Genomic DNA, 12,196 nt, shown 5'->3' on the forward strand with positions numbered 1-12,196 from the left:
ATGTTCATCTGTTTTGTCTCTTAAAGTCCTCATATGAGTGAAGTCATGATTTTTGTCTTTCTCTAATTTCACTTAGCATAACACCCTCCAGTTCCATCCACGTAGTTGCAAATGGCAAGGTTTCATTCTTTTTGCCGAGTAATATTCCACTGTATATATACACCACATCTTCTTTATCCATTCATCCATCGAGGGACATTTGGGCTCTTTCCATACTTTGGCTCTTGTTGATAGTGCTGCTATAAACATGGGGGTGCATGTGTCCCTTCGAAACAACATACCTGTATCCCTTGGATAAATACCTAATAGTGTAATTGCTGGGTCCTGGGGTAGTTCTATTTTTAGTGTTCTGAGGAACCTCCATACTGTTTTCCACAGTGCCTGCACCAGCTTGCATTCCCACTAAGTTAAAATTTTTAATTTTCATTTGTTTTATTTTTTAATTTGCAATACATACATGTGGTCCAAAATTCTAAAGAAAGTAAATCCTATGCCTCCTCTTTACCCTGTCCCCTGGCCACACCTCTCCCTTCTACAGAGGCCACCTATGGCCTTTGAGAACTTGACCAGTATACGAAAACAAACATATATACTGATCTTCTTTCTCTCTTTCTTCCTCCCTTCTTTCTTGCACAAATCTCAGCATATTATATACAACTTTGAGCTCCTGTGTTTTTTTTAATACTTATTTATGAATGAACTGATGATTTTACTTTTTAAGTAATCTCTACACCCAGTGTAAGGCTTGAACTTACAACCCTGAGATAAACAGTCTCCTGCTTTAACAACTGAGACAGTCAGGTGCCCCTTCAGCTCCCATGTTTTTTAAACAGCTTAGCTCCGTGATTGTCCTATAGCACTATATAAATATATTCATTTTAAGTGTACAAGTACAGGGGCACCTGAGTGGTTCAGTCCGTTGAGTGTCTGACTTGAGATTTTTGGCCCAGGTCATGATATTGGGGTTTGTGGGATCATGCCCCCTTGTCGGGCTCTGTGCTGACTTAAGTAAGGAGCCTCCTTGGGATTCTCTCTGCCTCTCTCTCTGCCTTTCCACCCCCCTCAAAATAAATAAATTTAGGGGTGCATAGATTGCTCAGTTAGTTAGGCATCTGACTTCAGCTCAGGTCATGATCTCGGGGTTCTTGAATTCAAGCCCTGCGTTAGGCTCTGTGGTGACAGCTCAGAGCCTGGAGCCTGCTTCAGATTCTGTGTGTCCCTCTCTCTGCCCCTCTCTCGCTCACACTCTGTCTCTCGCTGTCTCAAAAATAAACACTAAAATAAATTAATTAAATAATAAACTAAAATAAATCTACAACGACAGAGGATTCCACTGAATGGATATCCCACTTATTTAACTCCTCCCTAACTGATGGAAGATTTATTTCTACTTTCGTGCTGTTGCTAACAAGCCTACGGTAGATGACTGCAAGTAAACATCCATTTTTATGTATCATGCTACACAAGCATTATCTCCTTGCCAGTCTGTCCTAGCTTAGGCTCCAGGTTCTTCTGGGACAGGGATTAATACTCTATGCATTTCTGAATTTACCTGCTTTTAGCAGGGCCTAGCACTTGGTAGGCATGCAGTTACAGTTGGTCGGACTGAAGGTACTGTACCAGGAATAAGCTGGTCTATGTATGCTTTGCCACCTGCACAGGTCTAAGGACCACTAGACGTGCAGGCCTTTAAGGGTCTGTTGGGTTAGTCTCTTTGTTCTCGTGCTCCCCTCTTCCATTCTCCATCCCTGTCTACCCTGATCTGTTTACCTGGGAGCTGAGCCTTAGCAACAGCATCCCTGCCACTGGCTTCCCATGGGGTTCATCCAGCAGGAGGTACTGCCAAGGGGGTAGAGAGTGGGAGAAAGGGAAGATGGAGGTCCTTTCCTGCTCAGCACCTACGGTTCCAGCAGTGGCTGTGTCTTCCTCCAGAGGCAGGGGAGGGGGGATGGTGGTGGGCTACAGCTCCCTCCATGGCTCCATCTCTCCCAGCACCCACAACTATCTACTGCTCTCTCCCTTCAAGGCCAGGGTAGTAAGAGCCCCACCATGAGCCCCGGGTGCTTCCTCCTCCCTTTTTGGATCCCTTAACCCTGCCCACATCCCTCTAAATCGTCTTGCCATGACATGATCTTCAGGTACATCCTGTGCATGGGAACGCTGTTTTCTGCCAGTACCTTCACCGAGAAAGGGCCCCTTCTGAACTTGAGATTTAACCATTCTAAGCCTTGATGGAGAATTTTCCAACTGCTTTTTGAAATAAAATAAAATGAGCTGGCTACACAGGCAGTCAAACCATAACTGATCCCCTAAAGCTTCATAACAATTGTAATAAAGAAGGGTTGAAAAGACAAAAGCAGGCGCGCGCGCGCACACACACACACACACACACACACACACACACCTCCCTTGTTCTGTGATTCCTTGGCCAGCATCAGCATTTGTGATTCAGCCTTGGAATGTTTGATAAAAATATGCACAGGGTTTAAAGAATGTTTCAATGGCTTCTGCCTAGAGGTTCTTTTCACTTATTGAAGCAGCAGATAGGAACTGAAAAAAATAGAGCAAGCAAATAAGACCAGCAAGATTTTGTGTGAATTAAGCAGTCTTCTGCATTATACATTCCTTATAATATATATAAATAGTGTTTTCAACGTGTGCATTTCTTGAATAGCTGTTCATTAGTGGCTATGAATTGCATTTTTTATATCTATGGGTTGGCCTCCAACCAATTAAGTTGAAAATAGGGTTTTTTTTCCCCATGATTAATCACTGCCTGAAGAATCTTCAGGGCATTGAGATTGATTCTTTGCACTTGGAGTTGTACGGATATCTGGTTTCAAGCAAAACATAATGGCTGCAGATTGCAGCGTTGCTCGTTAGCAAAGCTCATGCTTTTGAAATTGGTGATTAGGATTTTCCTTCAGGGAGAATCAGGCTGCAAAGTCTTCACACACAGATTTTGCTTGCAGACATTAGCTACCAAGCGTTTGAAGAGACCCACAAAAAGTCGGCCTGTCATTTTGTCTCTGGTCAGCCTGCTTCTAAGCTAGCTGGAAATTTCTCAGGCATAAAAAACTAGTTTGAATGATGCATGAAATCCTTTCCTAACCTGAAAAATAAAGGGATGAGGGGAATGACAAAATGACTCATTTATTTGCTTCAAATAAATGAAAATTCCTTTGGGAAAACAGGCTATGCACGTGTGCATTTGCACATACATACATAGGGAGTACAGGTGCTTGGTCATCAACTCTATGTAGAGACTTTTCCTTTAAAGCTAGTAGTCACATGGGATTATATTTAATATGTTTTTAGACTATTTTCTTGTGCTTATCTCACATCAAATCTTATATGTATATTCTTAGTGTTTTCATTTAGAACAGCATTTACATAGCAACAATATAATGCCTTTAATTTTAATCAGATGGGGACACAATTCATGCATTATACTGATATACTCCTTCCTGGTTGACTAGAGACAGGACATTTTCCTAGAAAAATATGCCAATATTGTTTTAAACCTCACCTGGTCACTTGGTCATCTTCTATATTGGTGTTTTGGGGCCCCTAACACTTAAGTATGTTGAGCTTTATCGGGTGCCTATGACCAACTTGCTGCCTATGGGAATATGGTTGTGTTTCTATGGAGAACTAGGCCAGGTCATTGTTATTGTAAAACTGATATTTTTATATGCACAACTAAGAGTTACTCAGTTCATGTGGGAGTTGGCCGTTTCCCACAAAATGTTAGTCCCTACAATAAGGTGGTGAGCAGCTAATTCGATCACAGCCAATTTACGGATGTGGAAATTGAGGCTCTGAGAAGATCACATAGCTTGTAAGAAATCAAGATGAGATGCTAAAAAGAACCCAGAGCTCTGACCAAATTCTGTACTTTATGGACCACCCCCATCCTAAGTCTTCACTTTCATGAGCTGTCTAAGGAATTTCTCCAAACAAGCTCAGTCTTGACTGTTATGGTGACGAAGGCATCTCTTTATTTAAAATAATGAAGAAAAACTTGTTTAGGGAGATTCTCCATAAGCTATCTTTCTGCTTCTGCATTAGAAGTTCAGTATAGAGGGGCACCTGGGTGGCTCAGTCAGTTGAGTGTCTGACTTCAGCTTAGGTCATGATCTCATGGTTCATGAGTTCGAGCCCTGCAACAGGCTCACTGCTTTCAGCGCGGAGCCTGCTTCGGATCCTCTGGCCTCCTCTCTTTCTGCCCCTCCCCTGCTTGTTCATATTCTCTCTCTCAAAAATGAATAAACATTCATATATTAAAAAATCAGCACGGAAGTGGGAATAAATAGCCTTTAGTAGCATAGCACAAGTTAATTGACATTCTAGTCCTCAAGAAAAACCAATGTTATTTAAATCACGGACATTTTCAACAACCTCTAAGTGGTCTTTACTAAGTATATGCCCCACTATCTCCCTTCCTTGAATTAGGTTAATACAAGAATCTTCTGAGGAAGATAACATTGGCCTCGTTTTACAGATGCATGTAAACCGATGTCACTGGGTAAAGGTAAGAAAACCCAGTCTTTGTGACGAGTCCTCTTAGTGAGGACTTGCAGAAGTCTGAGAGCGGTAGAGGGCAAGAGAAATGTCAAGATAGCAGTCAGGACTCCAGAAGGAAGAACTAGAATAGTTTTTCTCAATACTGATTAGAACCAGCAGCAAAGCCCCCTGATGGTGAAATGGTCAGTTTGCAGTCTGTGACTTAACTCTGCTGGCTGAATCCAAGCCATCAGGAAGCCCATTAGCATATGGACTATTTGTGGATATGGCTCTAAAACCCCGTAACACCACCATTCCTTGAGGCTCCATCCCACAGAGCTGAAGCCCTCTCTGTGGAATCGGTTTTCTGTTCTTTGTAGGAATAGTAAAAATCAGCTTAGTGCTCACTGTTTACTACTGTTTTTCCCCTTAATGCTGTCATTAACTTAGCCCGTTAATTACCCAGATTACTTTTTGTAATTTTTTTAGGTTTATTTTTATTTTTGACACAGAGAGAGAGAGAGAGAGAGTGCGAGCTAGGGAGGGGCAGAGAGAGAGGGAGACACAGAATCCGAAGCAGGCTCCAGGCTCTGAGCTGTCAGCACAGAGCCTGATGCGGGGCTTGAACTCACGAACTATGAGATCATGACCTGGGCCAAAGTAACTGACTGAGCCACCTGGACAACTTACTTTAAAAAACAGCAACTAGTAAACTTTCCAGTCACATTTTTGTTTTTAGTCAATCACTTATTTAAAAAAAATTTTTTTTTTACTGTTTATTTTTTGAGAGAGAGAGATGGACAGAGAGAGGGAGACAGAAGATTGGAAGTGGGCTCCACACTGACAGTGGAAAGCTCAATGTGGGGCTTGAACTCAAGAACTGTGAGATCATAACCTGGGCCAAAGTGAGATGCTCAACCAACTGAGCCACCCAGGTGCCCCTGTTTTTTTGTTTTGTTTTGTTTTGTTTTTTGTTTTTTTTGTTGTTGTTGTTAAGTAATCTCTATACCCAACATGGGACTCAAAGTCCCGACCCTGGGATCAAGAGTCTCATGCTCTACCGACTGAACCAGCCAGGCACCCCTCACTTACTCATTTTTTGGATGTCTACTGTATGCCGGGGGCTTTGCTAGATCCCCTTGGGATCCCTTGTTGACATGGAGCCTGTTTTCATGGAGTTCACACTCCAGTCAGGGAGACACATATTCTCAAGTGGCCAAGCACACAAATGTAAAACTGGAATTGTGTCACGTGCTGGGAAGGAGAGGTGGACAGTGCCTTAAGTCCCCACTGAATGGAAACTTGGCATATTCAGGTGGGTCAGGAAAGTCTCCTCTGAGGAATGGGCCTCTGAGCCCAGGAAGGAGAAGCAGCCTGTGGACTGTGATGTCGGCTAAGGTCATCACATAGGCTGTGTTGGAAGGGAGAAGGACTAGGAGTCCGAGGGAGCCACAGCAGCCAGTATGAGGCTCACAGGGTCTAGTGGGCCAGGTAAGGAGCTTGTCATTGTAAGAGATAGCAGGCCCGAATTTGTGTTTTTACAAAACACAAATGTATGTTTGTGCTCTATGTATAAAGTGGATGGGAGCATGTCAGAGTGGGTGCTGGTAGACCAGCAAGGTGACTATCGCACTAGTCCACGGAAGGGCTAATTGTGTTCAGAAGAGGCTAATTTTTTTTTTTTTAATTTTTTTTTTCAACGTTTATTTATTTTTGGGACAGAGAGAGACAGAGCATGAACGGGGGAGGGGCAGAGAGAGAGGGAGACACAGAATCGGAAACAGGCTCCAGGCTCCGAGCCATCAGCCCAGAGCCCGACGCGGGGCTCGAACTCACGGACCGCGAGATCGTGACCTGGCTGAAGTCGGACGCTTAACCGACTGCGCCACCCAGGCGCCCCAGAAGAGGCTAATTTTAAACTGGGAGTTGGAAAGCTTGTCTCGGGGGTCTCCTACCCCAGCTTGTTCGGGCACTGTTCTGTCTTCCTTTATTTCTCTCTTCTCCCAGACTTTTCCCCCAGGTCACTCCCAGCACAATAGATCGAATGCATTAAGGAATAAAGGAATGGACACAAGTTTAGCTATGGTGTCATTCCGCCTATAACAGAACATGTTAAACTGGAGCAGCGCCATATGAACAGAACTAGTACAGGTTACCAGTGTTGATGGCTTTGTATTTAATATTGCTCCTGTTCCGTAAACCACCAGATAATACATTTTCTGATGAATTACAAAATCGTTCCTTGAGACGTATCCTGTTAAAATGGTCCTCTGAGTCCTAGGAATATTAGTAGCCCCTCTTTCTCCTTTGTGTGTGTATTGGGTAGGACACATGGTCCAGACAGGTTGCCTGGTTTGAAACTGCTTTTGTTTACCTCACAAGCATCCCTCACAGGGCTGTTAGGAGAATTAAATAGGCTAATAAGCACTAAAGCTCTTAGTATAGAGTCTGGTACGTAAGAAGTGCTCAGTCATTTCTATTTTTTCCTCCAAACATTGTTTCCTATAAACACCTGAGTTCTCTTTAAGCTACAAGTATTAAAGTGTACAAATGTTAGCAGTGCGTATCTCTTTTTAAAAAAAAAAAAATTTTTTTTAATGTTTGTTTATTTTTGACAGAGACCGAGACAGAGACAGAAGGCAAGTGGGTTAGGGGCAGAGAGAGAGGGAGACACAGAAGCAGAAGCAGGCTCCAGGCTCTGAGCTGTCAGCACAGAGCCCGACGTGGGACTCAAACTCACGAGCTGTGAAATCATGACCTGAGACGAAGTCGGACGCTCAACCGACTGAGCCACCCAGGCGCCCTTAGCGGTGCGTATTTCTTGATGCTGGGATAGGATGAGGATTTTATCTGCTTCTTTATGCCTCACTGTATTTTTCTCAGTTTCTAAAGTGAACATGCATTATTTTTATCATAAAATATTTTTTCTCGGGGTGCCTTGATTTTTGGCTCAGGTCATGATCCCAGGGTTGTGGGATGAAGTCCCACATTGGGCTCTGTACTGAGTGTGGAGCCTGCTTGGGATTCTCCCTCCCTCCCTCTCTCTTTCTCTCTCTCCCCCTCTGCCCCTCTCTCCTGCCTATAAAAACTTTCTTGTCTTCCTTGTAACTTACATTATTGCCAATGGCAGTTAGAAAAGTTAGAGACACCATTCTTTATAACGACACACAGTCTGGAAGCCTCCCCAGATGCCTCATCAGGAAGAGAGGGTGACCAAATCCAGTGATTTGCTGGGTCAGAACCGGGCACACCTCTGGGGCAGTGTTGACAAAACAGCACCAGCCATGCCTGCTTATTACCTTTCAGCTCCTAATATAGTCAACAACCAACTGACAGCTGTGTGGTGTTTTGTTTTGTTTTGTTTCTAAAGAATTTGTGCTATTACAACACTAATCTACCATCTAAACTGAAGCTGTCTTCAGTGAACCGATTAATGTGAAGAGTAGCCACTCTCCAGCTCTTTGATACATGAACATTTGAGATGAACTCAGAGCTCCACAGAAGTGGTAACTTGCCAGCATCCTAACATCTGCAGGCTCCATACCATTTGCAAGGACAAAAGGTCGAAGGCTAACTAGATCTGACACACTCCACACGAACCCTTAGTTAAAGGCTTTGATACAATAGTTTCACTGTCCTGGTGTATCTACCACTATGAATAGGCTGGAGGAATGAATCACATTCAGGAGGTGGGCCCAATAACTGGGCTGGGCCATCCATGAGTTGCAAGAACATATGTTGGGTGAAAGGAGGATCTGGAAGGCAGGACATGCTATCCAGGCCAGGTGAAGGAAGGTCGAGCTGCAAGTAAGATGTTGGACTATCCCAAGGCCTGGGAGTCACAACAGGTGGTACTTGCAAATCCAGGTGGTGGGGAGGCTTGTTAGCTGGTGGTAGGACCACATCGTGCTCTTGTCTTTGATCCTCCCTGTGGAGGAGGGGCTGTGGGGGCTAGGAGTCTGACAGGAGGGTTCCCAAGAGACAGACTTGGTACTGGGTAGAGCACCAAAGCTCAGGCCCACAGGAGCAGGGCATAGGTCTACATCACAAAGCAGAAGGGGTGAGGGGGTGTGGGCAGGAAAACTAGCTTCTGGAAATGGTTGACATCGAGGTCTGGATTGGCATAAACACTGGCCCAGAGTTGAGCCGTTTGGTGGGAAGCAGGGGCTGGAGCAAGTGTGGGGTGGCCTCAGACTTGAGTGAGGGAGGGATTACATAGTTCGAGACCAGATCGTACCTAATAGTCCTAAAAACAGCAACTGCATGCTGAGTACCTACTGTGTGTCAGATACTGCACTGGGATTTTGCATACATTATTACTAACCTCAAAACACTTCTGGGAGGTAGGTGTAATTATTTCTATTTTATAAATGAGGAAATTGGGGCTCAGAGGACACATAATAGCTCAAGGTCACAGCATTAAGAAGAGGCAAGCTGAGGTCTACCTAAGGTCAAACCCACAATCCTTCTACCCCATGAATAAACTTACTGAAGTTGGCTCCAATTTTTTTGCTCTTAGGGGCAACATTATAAAAGCAACCTATGACTAATGTTAAAACGGTGACTTTTTTTAAACTTTATTTATTTATTTTGAGAGACCAAGAAAACGTAAGCAGGGGAGGGGCAGAGAGAGAGAGGGAGAGAAGAAGAATCCCAAGCAGGCTCTGCAGGGTCAGTGAGGAGCCTGATGCAGAGCTCGAACTCACAAACCATGAGATCATGACCTGAGCTGAAATCAAGAGTCAGATACTTAATCAACTGAGACATCCAGGTGCCCCTGTGATTTTTTTTTTTTTTTAATTCCTGGAAAAGTCCAAGCATCAAGCTGGTAGTATCAATAGCCTGTAATTTCATATTGAAGTAACCAGGAATTGTCATTATGCTGAGAAAACATGAACACTTTTTTTTTTTAAGTTTGTATATTTATTTTGAGAGTGAGAATCCAAAGTAGGCTCTGCAGAGCCCGACATGGGGCTTGATCCCACCAGCTGTGAGATCGTGACCAAAATCAAGAGTCGATGCTCAATCAACCAAGCCACCCAGGTGCCCCAGAACACATGAACACTTGTAGAATGACAGGACCTTGTAGTAGCTTTGACATTCTTGCTGACCATTTTGCTAATTCTGTGGAAACCCTGCAAATTAACATCAGGTGGTAGCCATTGGAGCCCTTACACAAAATTAGAGTAGTTCAGAAAGAAAGATTAAACCTCGAATGTTAAAGCAAATTGTCAACAGGAACAGGAATCCTGGTGGGAGGGTTTCTGGTCAAAGGCTGCTGAGCTATTGAGGCCCTGCCCTACTCCTTCCCACCAAAAAACTAGTCATATCATTGCCTACCCTAGTCAAACGCACAAAGATGAGCAATGAGCAGTAAAAGGCTCTCTATCAATTATAATTCCGAATTCCAGTAACTGTTTCAGAATTGTAGCACTACCTCATTGCAACTTTATTTCCCCAGCACTAGGGGGAATGAGGCAGGGAGAGGACAGTGAGGCCTCATGGCATTAAGATCACCAGGCCCAAACCTGTGGTCTGGCCAAATCAGGTTGATTGACTGCATGCAGGCAGGGGAGACCTCAAACAAGAGGGGAGAAGGAAGCCTTTTGTAAGGTTTAGCTTCCTTCTGAAGGATTCCAAGGAGTAAGGGAAGCTCACATCTGCTCTGTATTGGGTGCCACTTCTGCGGTGGTTTTAAGCAAAGCAAGAGTATCCTATGTGCTCACTCCTACGTGGAACATGGAAACTTAATGGAGGACCATGCGGGAAGGGAAGGGGAAAAAATAGTTTCAAACAGAGAGGGAGGCAAACCATAAGAGACTCTTGAATGCGGAGAACAAGCTGAGGGTTGATGGGGGAGGCGGGGGGAGGGGGGAAATGGGTGATGGGCACTGAGGAGGGCACTTGTTGGGATGACCACTGGGTGTTGTATGTAAGCGATGAATCATGGGAATCTCCTGAAACCAAGAGCATACTGTATATACTGTATGTTGGCTAACTTGATAATAAATTATATATATATGCATATATATATATATATATATATATAATATAAAACCTGTTTAAAGTATTAAAAAAATACAAAGTCTGATAAAAAATGAAGAATCAGCATGTCTGGAAAAAAAAATATAAAAGCAGGAGTAAACCAGGTGTTGGGTGCTGCCCTGAGGGGAGGTGGTTTAACAATTGGGAATCCCTACTAAGAGATGGGAATAATCAAATGGGATGGGGCATCATTGGAAAGAAAGCAGTAACCATTCAAAGTTGGTGGGGAAGGGTAGGTTGTGGCATTTTACATCTGCTTCAGTGCTTCCTATTGACTTTGCAGCTGTCTTTATCTGTGTTCATCCTCCCAGCCTGATTTACAGCAGGGCCAGGGCACCTGTGGCTCAGTGGGTTAGACGTCCAATTTCAGCTCAGGTCATGATGTCACGGTTCGTGGGTTCGGGCCCCACATCGGGCTCTGTGCTGACAGCTCAGAGCCTGGCTCAGATTCTGTGTCTCCCTCTTTCTCTGCCCCTCCCCCCACCTCTTTATCTCTCTCAAAAATAAACATTAAAAATAGATATCCATTAATATTTTTAAAAAAACGGGCTGCATTTTTTTTTTTCAGTTGGAGCTGATTTTTCATCTTTTAATTCTAGACAGTTCTTAGTCTTTCAATAGGATGGGAGGAGAACATGAGGAACGTTGAGTGGATCCCTTAGCCCTCCAGCTGGCCCTCCTGCAATCTGTGACCTGGTTTTGGATCTTTGATCATCATTGATGCCTGTGACCCTCAGGTGCTCCCTCTGAGCAGCTGGAGTGTTCTATGTATAACTAATAAATTGCCTCTTCAGCATCGTCCTGACAACAGTGTTCGTGGGCAATAGTTAGAATCCCTGCCCAAAAGCTTGCTGAAGCTGCTTCTGCAGCCTGCTGCCTTTGCACAGAGACCTAATGTATGAGTGTGCTGAGAGCATCCTTTTTCTCCCCCCATCACTCCCTCTCCTCTTAGTGTGGTTTTTCTTCCTCTGTATCTCAAGGTGCTGGTGTCTGTCTGTCTCTCTGCCCTCAAAGGATTTTAGTTACGTATTTATTTTTATTTTAATGTTTGTTTTTTTGAGAGAGAGAGAGAGAGAGAGAGCGAGCACGCGAGTGGAGGAGGATCAGAGAAAGGGAGACACAGAATCCGAAGCAGGCTCCAGGCTCTGAGCTGTCCACACAGAGCCTGACATGGGGCTTGAACTCATGGACTGCGAGATCATGACATGATTGGATGTTCAACCAACTGAGACATCCAGGCTCAGTCTCTCCCTTCAAATGATTTTTTATTTTTTATTTTAATATAATTTTAATATAATTTTTAATTTTTCATTTTAATATAATGTATTGTCAAGTTGGCTAACATACAGTGTATACAGTGTGATCTGGGTTTTGGGGGTAGATTCCCGTGATTCATCGCTTAATACAACACCCAGTGCTCATCCCAACAAATGCCTTCCTCAATGCCCATCACCCATTTTCCTCTCTCCCCCACCCTCAACCCATCAACCCTCAGTTTGTTCTCTGTATTTAAGAGTCTCTTATGGTTTGCCTCCCTCTCTGTTTGAAACTATTTTTTCCCCTGCCCTTCCCCCATGGTCTTCTGTTAAATTTCTCAAGTTCCACATATGAGTGAAAACATGATATCTGTCCTTCTCTGACTGAC

Source organism: Lynx canadensis, chromosome A2, assembly GCF_007474595.2.
Source record: "Lynx canadensis isolate LIC74 chromosome A2, mLynCan4.pri.v2, whole genome shotgun sequence".
Classification (NCBI taxonomy): Eukaryota; Metazoa; Chordata; class Mammalia; order Carnivora; family Felidae; genus Lynx; species Lynx canadensis.